At 42.3% G+C, this 12,208-nt stretch overlaps 1 long non-coding RNA gene across 1 annotated transcript in view; it reads left to right on the top strand.

Moving 5' to 3' along the window:
- Nucleotides 1-10,621, top strand: part of LOC132654891 (uncharacterized) — a 110,653-nt gene extending 100,032 nt beyond the window's left edge. The window contains exon 4 of the long non-coding RNA XR_009592498.1: nucleotides 9,566-10,621. This is a non-coding gene — a long non-coding RNA (uncharacterized LOC132654891). The remainder of the gene's footprint in view (nucleotides 1-9,565) is intronic.
- The last annotated feature ends 1,587 nt before the right edge of the window (nucleotides 10,622-12,208 follow it).

Consider the following 12,208-nt stretch of genomic DNA (forward strand, 5'->3'; position numbering starts at 1 on the left):
AAAAATAAAAACACCAGTTTAAATGATACATGGTAAAATGAAAAAAAAAAAAACCAACATAAAATTAAGAAGCTATATAAGAGAACATTTGTCTCATTCTGCTGCTATTTGTGCTGCTATTATGAGTGCCACGGAGGGAATTCATGAAGCCTGAAGTTTATTTCCCCAGAAACGAGAATTCCCAGACAAAGTTGCAGGCATCTGGAAACTCCTTAAAGTGTTCTCATAGGGGAAGTGGATGGGAGACAGCTAGGAGGAGCGAGTTCCATCCTCACCGAGGAGCTGAAAAGAGCCTGCTCTGTTTAAACTCGGCCCATTCACAAGCAAAGCACCTCTCCCAGCGCTGTTGCACCGAGAGTGCAAACTCCAGCACATGAGCTTGGGTCACATTCAGAACATGGCAACAACTGAGACTAAAACCATATAAAATTAGAGAACTTTAACAAGCGAGCTTTCTGGGGCACTCACTGTGGTAGCAGGTATTTATGTGAATCCCTGTAATCCTTCTGTTACTGGTGGTCACTGTCTGGACCTGGAGTTGCCAGGTTATGGGCGTCTTGTTCAAAGAACCTAAAAAGTACACACAGACTGCAAAGCAGCAAGGAGTTTTATTCAGACGCGAAGCAAACTGCGGGTCAGATACATTGCAAGGGAGAAGCCCGCTGCTTGAGCTAGAGAGTTCTAGAACTCCTGGTAACTACCGGGGACTTTCTTTTATGAGTCCAGGAGGCATTGGTTTGGTTGTTACAGATAGGGGGCGCTGTGGGGAGATGTAGGTGGTCTTTTGGTTTAGATTGGTAGGTGTGGTTTATGTGAGCCTTTGATCACAGCAGCTGTTAAAGTCCCATTATGTGTCTGATTTTAGTCTTGTGCACATCTAATCACACATAGGTATAAGATAGGCGAATAGAGTTTTCCCCCATGAAAGTTCAGTCGGAGGACACAACTTGGCTTACTTTGCATGCGTGCACCCAAAAACCAATCCAGTCTACCTCGGCCTATTTTCTTTAGTTCCAGGGTGTCTTTGGTCACAAGGGGGGAGTTACTAAGAGTTGCTAGGTTGCTTTTTTTTTTTTTTTTTTTTTTTTTTGAGAAAGGCATACGTGAAGTTCCATGAAGGCAGGGCCTAGTGTTGCTAAGTGTGTTGAAAGAAAAGAGAAGTGGAGGGCCCGGGTTGCTGGGCTATCAGCATGCTTGCCTGCTTATTTTTATGGTTCTCTGAGGTCATTGCTACTGCCTCCATTTTCCTCTGAAGCAAAGTCAGACATTCTGTCAGTGGCTAGAAGGTTGTGCTTAGGTCACCTCTCCTCAGATTCTGGAATTTTGACCATGCACACTAAAGTTTAGCATAGATGGAAATCCTAAGGAGGGAAAATCTGCAAAAGAGCTTAAGATAAATGCAATTCTAATGAGGAAGTACAAGAAGGCAGAAGACAAAGACCAGGTTGATGACAGTGGCAGAAGTGACCGGGCTGCTAGTTCTCTGGATCTAGGCATAGATGCTGAGTGCAGACGGCATAGGGCTCCGCCTTTCCTAAAGGAGCAGACTCCAGTTTTTACAGTCTCCAAAGGATTCCCACTGTCTCTCGAGGCTCCTGCCCCATTGCTGCTCTGACAGCAAAGTTAACTGCTCAAACACTGTGAGGAAGGCGAACAGTCTTTACTTCCTGGAGAGGTAGGGAGGTTTGGGAACAGGAAAAAAAAAAAGATATAAAAAAACAATCTCCCATCTTTCTTTGCCAGCTAATTCTTTCTTCCAGGGGATTGAGGAATTTAAGTCTTATGCCTGTGCGCTTTCCTTTACAAAATATTTTTGAAACTAGATTAAAACTTTATTGGAAAGAGCTTGCAAATGGTCATCATGCAGTATGACTAGCCAGACCCAAAGTCTGTGTATACAGCTCAACCAACTTCTGTCCAGTTCAAATAGCCATCTTGAAGCTGGTCAGCTTCCCTTTGGATTCCACACTTTCACTGTCAGTTACATTTTGGGTCTTATGAATAAGTACTTTTCTTTAAAAACTGTCTTTTGATTACTTTTTTTTTATTTTCCAAAATACCCTCATTGGAGAGACGCTATAAACAAACCACTACCTGACTGCAGCTACTTTATAGCTCACTATTATTTTTTAGCTCTCCTGTTTACTATACACCAAGTAGGTACTTGGGAATGAATAAATGTGACATGATGAACATAATCATGAGGAAATGTTTGATGGAAATATCAAGTCTATGTGTGTTTTCCTCATAAAATTAGAAAAGTCAAATTTAAGCAGTACTTGAGGCCCGAAACCTCATGCATTGTAGATATAAATAACTTCACGTGAAAATTCTATTTGGGACATTGCTAATGCTTAAAATACGGAAGATTTTATTGCAAAGTCTACGTGGACACAAAGAAATCACAAGGTCAGCCTTTGCAGGCACTCCTTGCTATTATCCACAAGCTTAGCAAAATCTAACAGGCAGCATAGGTTGATTTTATTTTTGTTTCAGCCTTTATGCTGCTCTTCTTGTACTAAAATGTATATAGGACGTTACTGTTCTGACTGCCTTAGAGGTCAAGGTGGCTCTGCAAAATAGCACAGCAATCCAGTTTGTCGTAAAATATCAAACTAATACAAGATGCTGGAGTAGAAGAGAAAGAGTGCTGAGCCTGCAGTTAACTCTGAGGCTATCTTTTTTTTTTTTTTTTTTTTTAATTAAGTGATATTGTACTTCTTGGGAAGGATGTTGAAATAAAGATTCTCTGGACCTGACTGTAAAAACGAATTTTAAAGAAGAGTGAGCTGTACCAAGGCAAGACCTTTTGATGAGATGAGGAGATGCTGCCAACTGTAAGCTGGAAAATAAAAGCTGCCAGGAACATTGCACAGGGGCGCCAGAAGGAGATCTGTACTGTGTGAAGAGAATGCCTAGATAGAAACAGTGTCTCCATATCTCCATTTCTCTGGCAGAGAGAGCAAGCAGAGTTTTATACAGACCTGGTAGCCTGGATAGCCTGAAGGCTCAGGTTTCAGGTATTCGACAAACCATGGAGGTTCTCAAGTCTATTGAACCTAAAGGTATAATCCCAGCAAGGATCTGACCACCATGTCTAATCATCATGTCTCCTTGGATGCCTGTTGGCTGTATCCGTTTCTGAGTGTTTCTGTGGTTTTGATGGCTTTGTCATGTTTGGAGAGTACTGGTTAGATATGGTGTAGAATGTGTTCATGGGGACTTGTCTGATACTTTTGCCATAGGTGGGGTGGAGTTTGAGGAAGAATGCCAGAGCCAAATATCCATTCTGATTACACAAGTCAGGGATTCATCAACAAAGATGACTCAATTGGGCTCATCTGTGTTAACAATAGCCTTGCGTACCTGACTGGGGTAGGGTTTTTCCAATGTTTTATCTTTCATGCTCCAGTTCTTGCCTATTTTATGGAGTGAAGAGTCGTCTGACTCTTTTCAAAGGGCAGAGTGTCTAATCTACACATATTACTTGTAATTCTTCTGCATGATAGGTTTGGCCATTTTATTTATTTAAGCCATTATTTAGTGCCCTCATGAGTATGTGAATATTCTATACTTTGAATTATACATGGTTTTATTTGGTTGCTCAGACAGTGTCTTCCTTTGGGAGTTCCTTTACATGGTTCTTGCTTGTCCTGTTTTGGCACACTAGTCACTGTAGGGTTCTATTTGCTATATTTAGTACTTGCTTCCTTCTCTCACTAGTAGGTGCTTCTCTTGCCCTGGACACAAGGCCAGCCATTTCTTCCGAATGAAAACAGATCTTGGAAAACTCACAGGTGACAAAATAAACAAATGTTCCTATGCTAACCTATACACATAATATATTTTTCAGTGCCTAGCTTAGTAACTTTTCTATTGCTGTGAAACGACACCATGATCAAGAGAACTTATAGATGAGTTTATTGCGGTTTACAGTTTCAGAGAGTTAGAGTTCATGACCGTCATGGTGGAAAGCATGGCAGCAGGTAGGCAGGCATGGTGCTGGGCAGTACCTGAGGGCTTATATCTGATCCACAACAACAAGGCAGAAAGAAAGAGAGAGATAACTGGAAATGGCAGGGGCTTTTGCAATTTCCAAGCCTCCCCTCCCCCAACCACCCACGACATACCTTCTGCATAGCGGCCACACCTTCTATTCATTCCAAAACAATTCCACCAACTGGGGACCACGTATTCAAATATATGAGCTTATGGGAGCCATTTTCATTCAAAGTACCACACTAGATTATCTGGTCTCCTAAAACTGAATCTCCCAAGTTTTCTATGGGAAACCTCAGAGCCCTTGGCAACCACTGATCTGTTTACCATTTCTACAGTTAAATGTGATCTGAACAGAATAATCAACTGTGTAAGCTTTTCATAATTCTCTCGCTAACAATGTATCAATTAAGATAATTTGAATAGTTTTTGTCAGTTGGCATTCATGAGAATAAAACCTCTGTGTCTGCTGCTCTTGTGTCATTCCCCTCCTTTCTTTCTCCTTCATCCTCAGTGCAGAGCATCCCCAATATGATCAGTGCACCTGACCAGCTGTCCCCCAACATGTGGAGGTGCCCTCTGTGAGTAGACGTAAGGTACTGGTGGATGGGATACAGGATGTCACAATGATGATATTACAAAACTGACCCCCCAACAAAAATGTACCCCTACCACCAGCTTCTGTAAATATCCTGTGTCTCTAAGGGCAGAGAGTAACATGATGAAACAGAGAAGGGGTGCAAATGGTAACATCTCTCATAATTAATCTACTGAGTGAGCTTGGACACACACACAGAAAGGGGGGAAGGGTGGAGGGAGGCAGACACAGATCAGTATTTAACCTGTATGGTGATGCTGGGATATGGGGATTACTATTCTCAGCTTCTAGCTACCAGAATGTAAGATTTAGAGGAGTCACTGATGAGACATTGCTGGAGCGGTAGAGTGTCGACTTGAACTCAGGACAGCCTGACTGTGAGCCTCTGTTCCTGTCCAGCCTTTCATTCTTTTGCATTGGGGTTTCCACTTCTTGGGTTGATCCATTTTTATGCCCACTCAGTGGCCCTTCCTTCAGAAGTCTGGAGGATTGTAGGGGGAGTCAGATACTTTGTTAGAGTAATTTTATATTTTTGAGATTTAAAAATTAGAAATGAATGGGTTATTGGTTGCTTATTAGCTGTTCTCTTTACCAAACACCTCAATTAACACAAGCAGAATACTTACTAATGACAGGTTTACATTTCAAATGCTAATCAACATTTCTCACTGAACCACCAACCAAAGAGCATCCATAGGCTGGACCTGGGCCCCTACACACAGGTAGCAAATGTGCAGATTGTTCTTCATGTGGGCCCCCTAACAATTGGAGCGAGGGCTGTCTCTGACTCTGTTCTCTGCCTTTGGATTTGCCTTTCCCTTAGCTGAGCTGCCTTATCTGGCCTCAGAGGGAGAGAAGGCCACTTAGTCCTGCTGCTGCTGCCTTGATGTACCAGGGTGAGTTAGTATCCATAGGGGGCCTCCCCTTCTCTGAGGAGAAAAGGAGAAGAGGTGGGGGAGGAAGGAGAGGGGGAAGGGGGCTTCAATCAGGCTATAAAGTGCTTAAATAAATTAATTAATAAAAACAAATTAATATCCATAAGCACACATAAGGGTGTGCACACACGAACACACATGCACACATATGCATGCATTCACCAAGCATATATGCAAAAAGGCTTTCAGAACATGCAAAAGGACTTTCAGAAATAGTTGGCACGATTGCAGACACAAGAAGACGTATCCTGCTGACAAGAGGAGCCAAAAACGTTTGGTTGACTGAATTCAAAGTGAATCTCAAAGTCCAAATGATGGGCACCAGAAAAAGAATAAGAAAACTGTCAGCATGTGTAGGCATATGTGTGTGTTCATGCACGGCTTCGTGCATGTGAGCGCAGGTGCTTCCGGAGGCAAGGGGCTGTGAGATCTTCAGGAACTGGAGTTCCAGGTGGCTGTGAGACATCCAGTGTGGGTGCTGGGGCCTGGACTCAGGTCTTCGGCAAGAACAGGACATACTCTCACCAGCTAAGTCATCTCTCCAGCCCTACAATATCTACTTCTTAATAGCAAGGCTCCGCATTGCTGTGCTTTGCTGCAGTCAGTGAAAATCCTATCAGCGTTGCAGCCATTATTGTACCTCTTAGTTGAGAACCTGACCGTCTTGAAGTCATTCATAAATCACTGTGAGAGGCAGAAGGGTTACTTGATAAGTGATTTTCGTGTCGCCTGAGGCTAAAATAATGACTGTCTTGATATTTAAAAATATTTCTGTGCTTATTAATAGAAAACAAAGCAGTGTTTCAAATAAGAAGTGAGACCTTAACATTTTAGGCCTTTAACTGCCTGTCCTTGCCTCCTGAAATGATTACAGGAATAATTTTATCCTTTTATAAAAGTTAAAATTTCAGTAGACAAATCATTTGGACTTTGGGGACAAATCCATTTTGACCTCAGTCAACAAATGGTTTTGGTTCCTCTTGTTAGCATGACATCTCTTCTTGTGTCTGCAATCATGTTAATTATTTCTGAAAGTCCTTTTCCGTGTTCTCTGTGTGTATGTGCTTGGTGAATGTGTTCGTATGTGGGCTTGTGTGTTCATGTGCTTACACATTTATGTGTGCATATGGATATGCATGTGTGTGGGGACCAAGGATTATCAGGTGTTTCTTCTGTTTGCTTTCTGCCTTATCATTTTAAATATTTATTCATTCATTCATACATTGATTTATTTGTGGGGGGGAGGGACACATGTGAAGATTGGGAGATAACTCTCTGGAGTTGTTTTTCCCCTGCCCCTTTGTGGTACCCAGAGATGGAACTCAGGTCGTCATACCATACCCACAGATAAGTGCCTCTACGCATTTAGTCCTCTTGCTAGCCGGCCACCTTAGTGTTTCAGACAGCCTTCTTCACTGAACTTCACTAAGCCCAACAATTTAGACCATGTAGCAAGCACTGAGATTTGCCTGTCTCCATGATATCCCCTATCCCCCATGGCTGGGGTTACAAAGCAGCCACACCTGATGTTTACCTGGCTGCTGGCTGGGGGCGGGGGGCGGGGATCTGAAGTCAGGTCATCATGTTTATGTGGTAGGAAACTTACCCAGCTCTATGTTTTTGGTTTTCAAATGGGAACACACGGACGTAAAGTGCGACACAGAAAGAGAATATTATCTGTATCCAGAGGCCCTAGGTCAGTACTGTATTTTTTTTCCTGGTTAAACCTGCGAAGATTGCTTACTGCAGTGAGGCTTTTAGCGTTTCATTCTTTTACATAACTCTGATACATTCCCATAAACCTAGATGAAGTAAGTGTCCTCATTTCCATGTCTACACTTGGACCCCTACTGAACTTCACAGATTTGTTTTCAAACAGTAAGTCCCCAACGAGCCAGCATTTTCTAACAAGCTTCCTTTCTTTGTAAATTTTGTAATGTGTTCTGTCTTACGGGAGTGAGTCTCCTCACACATTTTCATCTGAGCTTCCTGTTTCCTCATCCAGCCTAGTCCAGACATGGAAAACCTTCTGTTGATTCTGTCCCACCATGTCCTAGGTTAAGTCTTTCAGCCCAACAACTAACTTATGACCCATTCTGGGGCTATGTTTGGTAACTTCTGGAAATGCATGTCCACATGTGCACTGCACTGCAGACGATTATTTTTAACTCCTATCTCCTTATGTGTACTGTGGATTCTAGCCAAGGTTTTAGCTCTCTGGCTGTTCTACTTAGGATTGCTCCCTGGCTCTGGCTCCCAACTTGACTAGGAGCCTGGTGCTTTCTAACTCTTCACATCTACTGCCATTGAGAGCTTATCACCACCGGCTGGAATCTGCAAAGGTGACCCTCTTTACTTTGGGAATTCACAACGGGCTTGGAGCAAGGCAGAATGAAGACACGTGGCATTGATTTGTTTCCTGGTCTTGTCTGTGGCTCGTTGGTTTCAGATATATGATACAGAAACATGAAATGACTGTCCCAGGTGGCTTGAATTAATTCAGCTGAACAGACCATCACCCAGATATCACCCTGCCTTAAAATGAGTACGTAGCGAGGCTCACCACAATTCCCTTCTGCACAGTGACTTTGTCCTAATCAGCAGACATAAGGTCACCCGTACCTTTCTTGTTAGAATGTTCCAGAACCATGAGGCAAGATGTCTCTGGGTGTAATTCCCCAGGAAACAGATCCTAAAATTACTTTCCTTGAGAGGATGAACGAAAACCAGGGCTTTCTCCTTCAGCTATTTCTGGGGTTTTAAGTGTCTGATTGGGAGGCTGGGAGCCACCCATGTGCCTCAGCATTGCTTCCAAATGAGAGTGAAAAGAACATAATTTCTGTGGGAAAATTTTCTCTGTCAATTATATCTTACCTCCCGCGGACTTTAGCCAGTCACACTCCACTGACAATATGTAAAAGAAGCATCTTAAGTGCCACTGAATTGTCTCTAGAGTCACTCATAATATTCCTTAAGCCTATAAAAACATCCCCCAAATTATTTTATCTTTTTTTTAATTGGAGAATTCTTTGACCTTTCTCTAACAGCTGCTCCCTAGAAGATTTCTTTCTGTTGAAGCCATGCTTTATCCCGGCCCTTCCAAACAAGTTAATTTTTGTACTTGCAAACACACTCATATTTATTTGAAAGTGTAGAAGATAATAAGAAAGTTTCTGTTGTTGTTGCTGCTGGAGCCATAAAATTATATGCTGGATTGGCTTCTCTTTGAATTAGATGAAAGAGACTACCACTGAGGCTGCTGATGTTTATCTGCATAACTGTGTCATTGCTGGGCACTTTGGGCATTTCCTATATACCCCTGCAGATTCCTCAGGCTCACCTTTCTGTATCTTCACGTTGGTGGAACTTAGCAGCTAGGAACAGCACAGCAATCTTTGCTTATAGCTGGTTTCTCTTGACTCGTATCAAATATTTGGAATATTACTTTTGCTTAACGGCCAGACTTTAATACCAACATGTAGAATAAACAGTCACAGGCAAACATAAGATGTTTGAAAGCCCCACGATGTTTGGAAAGCACTGTATTTCCTGGGCAATGGAGAGTCAAAGCTCATACTTTGGAAGGAATAGGAGGAGGATGTGCAGCCCTGTGGCTTATAAACATGCAGCTTTGTTTTGCTGCTCGTTTTAAATGATAGTTGTAAGGAAGAGGCGATTCGCCTTGGGCCCTCAGTGTCCCTGCATGTTCTTGCTGGGTGTGCCAGGCAAGAACACAAGTCCCCAAGTGCTCTTTCTCAGAGTTGCGTTTCAGCAAAGCAACCTTGAGAGATATGGTAAAGTTTCTCCCAGGCCAAGGGAGGCTTGCTTCCACTTCTTATCAAGGCAGTGCGAATCCCCAGGTGCCATGCTCCTTCCCTGTAAATGCCGGCATCCATCATGAGCCCCTGAGTGTTACTCCCATGAAATCCAAGGAGCACCACTGCAGCTGACACCCCTGTAGGAATCTTCTATCCCTATCTCAGAGTTTGATCCTCTGTCTATATCTATGAAATCTTAATATGCTTTTTTTTAGTTTGAAAAAAAGAAAAGAGAAGAAGAAGAAGAAGAAGAAGAAGAAGAAGAAGAAGAAGAAGACAACAAAACTTCTTTCAGCCCTTACAGTGTTCCTGACAGCTTATACCTACAAAATCGACCCTATAGTATTCGTTATTATTTCAAAGCATTAGCAACCGTGACCAGTGTAGAGTCTTGGGCTTGTGGTCCTGACTCAGTGCATGAGTGAGTGTTAGTGAGCGGTTTTCTTTTGGGATTCTGTGTCCTCATTTAGAGAACAAGGAATTACCACTGTGACCAGCCATCCTCAGAAATCCCTATCATCCCCTGATGGCAGCTTTTGGTTATGACCAAGCCATGATGGAATTATGCTAATTAGCTGGGTTTCCTGGCCTTAGTGATCCCAGTGGCCACCACCCCTGCTCAGATCATTTTCTCACTTCTCTCACTGTTTGTATCTCCACAGCTTTCTTCCCTTTTTCTGCCTCAAATGTGAGAAACAGAAATTCATATAAATCTCTTTGTTTTTGTTTGTTTGTTTCTTGACGTCCTGGCTGCTTTCCAAGACAAAGCTGAAGAACACAGCTAATAAAAAGCAGGAAGAATTGGTGTTTTCCAGGGCATCCAACTACACACTACGTGCTATCTGGCTCTGAGGTTCTTTTCAGGACCCAGGACTTTTGTAAACCAGGACAGACCCGGGGAGACTGTAAATGTAAGAGCTAGGCTTTCTGAGATAAGCTTGACACCACAAAGCCCTCACTAAAATTTTTGAAGCTCAACACTTAAGAATTGGCCTTTTTTTTTTTTTTAAACTGGGTTTTCCTGTGACAACCACATCCCAGGTCAGTAAATGCCACTGAATAAATGAGGGAAGAGAGAAGGTAAGAAGATGTGAGGATGGAACATAAAATATATTGTATTCTTCTGTAGCTCTGCTCGATAGCTTGAGGAGGAAAATGATTTTGTGATTGTCCCATTCTAGTCTAGATCTAAGCAATGACAAAGGAGATATGAAATGTGCTTAAAGCACAGACTTAATGCAAAAAAAAAATGAGAAGAGAAGGGAATAGGATGCAGGCATGTCTGTATAGGAAAAACCTGTTCTCAGGAAGTAAATAAAATATGAATAATGGCAGTTATATCTTGGTGTTAATCTTTATTTTAATATTTACATTATTTTATATTTACATATAATATGTATACGTTTTAAACTGCCTGTAATAACCATCTGACTTTTTTAATTGGAAAATTTGATAAATTAAGCTGTAAATTATGAAGAAAGAAAGGTCCATGTTAAGGCATTCTAAAAAATGTTAGGACTCCATCCTAGAGACAGTGGGAAGCCTGTTGCTGATTTTTAAGCAGGAAAATGATTTGTACCTGGCCAGGTTTTCGGACAGGATTCTGATGATGCCCAGAGAACTGTCACCCCAGCTGCTTCCTAACAGAGATGGCCTGTTTTCAGACCAATAGACACTTGAAACTCGAGACCTCTGATAAGCGTCATACAGTTCATTTGAGCCACAGGACCCAGCTCAGTGCCTGCCACATATTTTGATGGAGGAGAACACTTGGTTCTCCTACTCTGGTAGGCTGCCCTTTATCAAATCATTTAAAGGTCAGCTCGAAAGTTTGGTGAATTCATCAGTGTCCATTGCCTTTACATTTCTGGTCATGTGAGGGTTTCTGGGCTCAGGGTTATTGTTTCTGAAGTCTCTGTTTTTACGAGTTTGATTTAAGGGTTAGCGCAGTAATTTGTTATAAATTGCTACTACAGCACAATGAGGAATTGTGCAGAGAAGCAGATGGCATTTCCATTCATTCATTTATTTTTTCCATTCATTCACTTATTTTTGTTAGCTATATTTATTGGGACTAGAGACTAAATGATCCTATAATTATGTATCACAGGGGAAATTTGTGTGATAGAAATATATGAACACATTGAGTGTGTTCATAGACGCAGTAGTTATTGTGACCGGACCCTAGCATCTGAATGAATCATGAACCCTTCTGAACACATGCTGAGGTGTTCGTAGGACGCCTGGCCGTGAAACTGTGAACCATCAAGTTTCCATGATGAAGCCACTGGTGTCTCTACTTGTGGAATTTAAAGCACAGCAGCTGTGTTGCTATTGCACTTTTCCATCCTGGGCTTCCAGCAAGCCTTGTCCAATCAGAATCTCCACGATGTGGCTTGCTCGCCATGTTATTGTCATCTTACTAAAACATGAAATGATTTGAGTTTCACAGCTGTTATTGTTTTCTATGGAGCAGCTGCCCAGTCTTCCAGGGATAATGCCAGGTGCACGCGGAGCCCATCCGCAGAAATTATAGTAGAAAGTAGAGCCAGAATCGGGCAGATCGGATCATTGTAGTCAGTGGGTGTAAATAATTCAGAAGGAGGCTGGTGCAAAGCAGTTGGGTTGGCCAGAGGAATGCAGCAGTTTGCCTCAGTTCCCTCATTTTATCTGCGTAATTTCAGACTTAGCCTCGCTGATTGACTTACTAAACAAATCCACAGGAGACTGAAGTACGAACCCAAATGCCAGCTCACAATGAGAGCCGCAGTTCTCAACAGTAGATTGGCTCTCTTTTGGCAGGAGTACCTACATAGGAGACTAAGTACAATAATGAGAAGATTCCCACAGAATATCCC

The sequence above is a fragment of the Meriones unguiculatus genome, chromosome 6 (assembly GCF_030254825.1).
Source record: "Meriones unguiculatus strain TT.TT164.6M chromosome 6, Bangor_MerUng_6.1, whole genome shotgun sequence".
NCBI lineage: Eukaryota > Metazoa > Chordata > Mammalia > Rodentia > Muridae > Meriones > Meriones unguiculatus.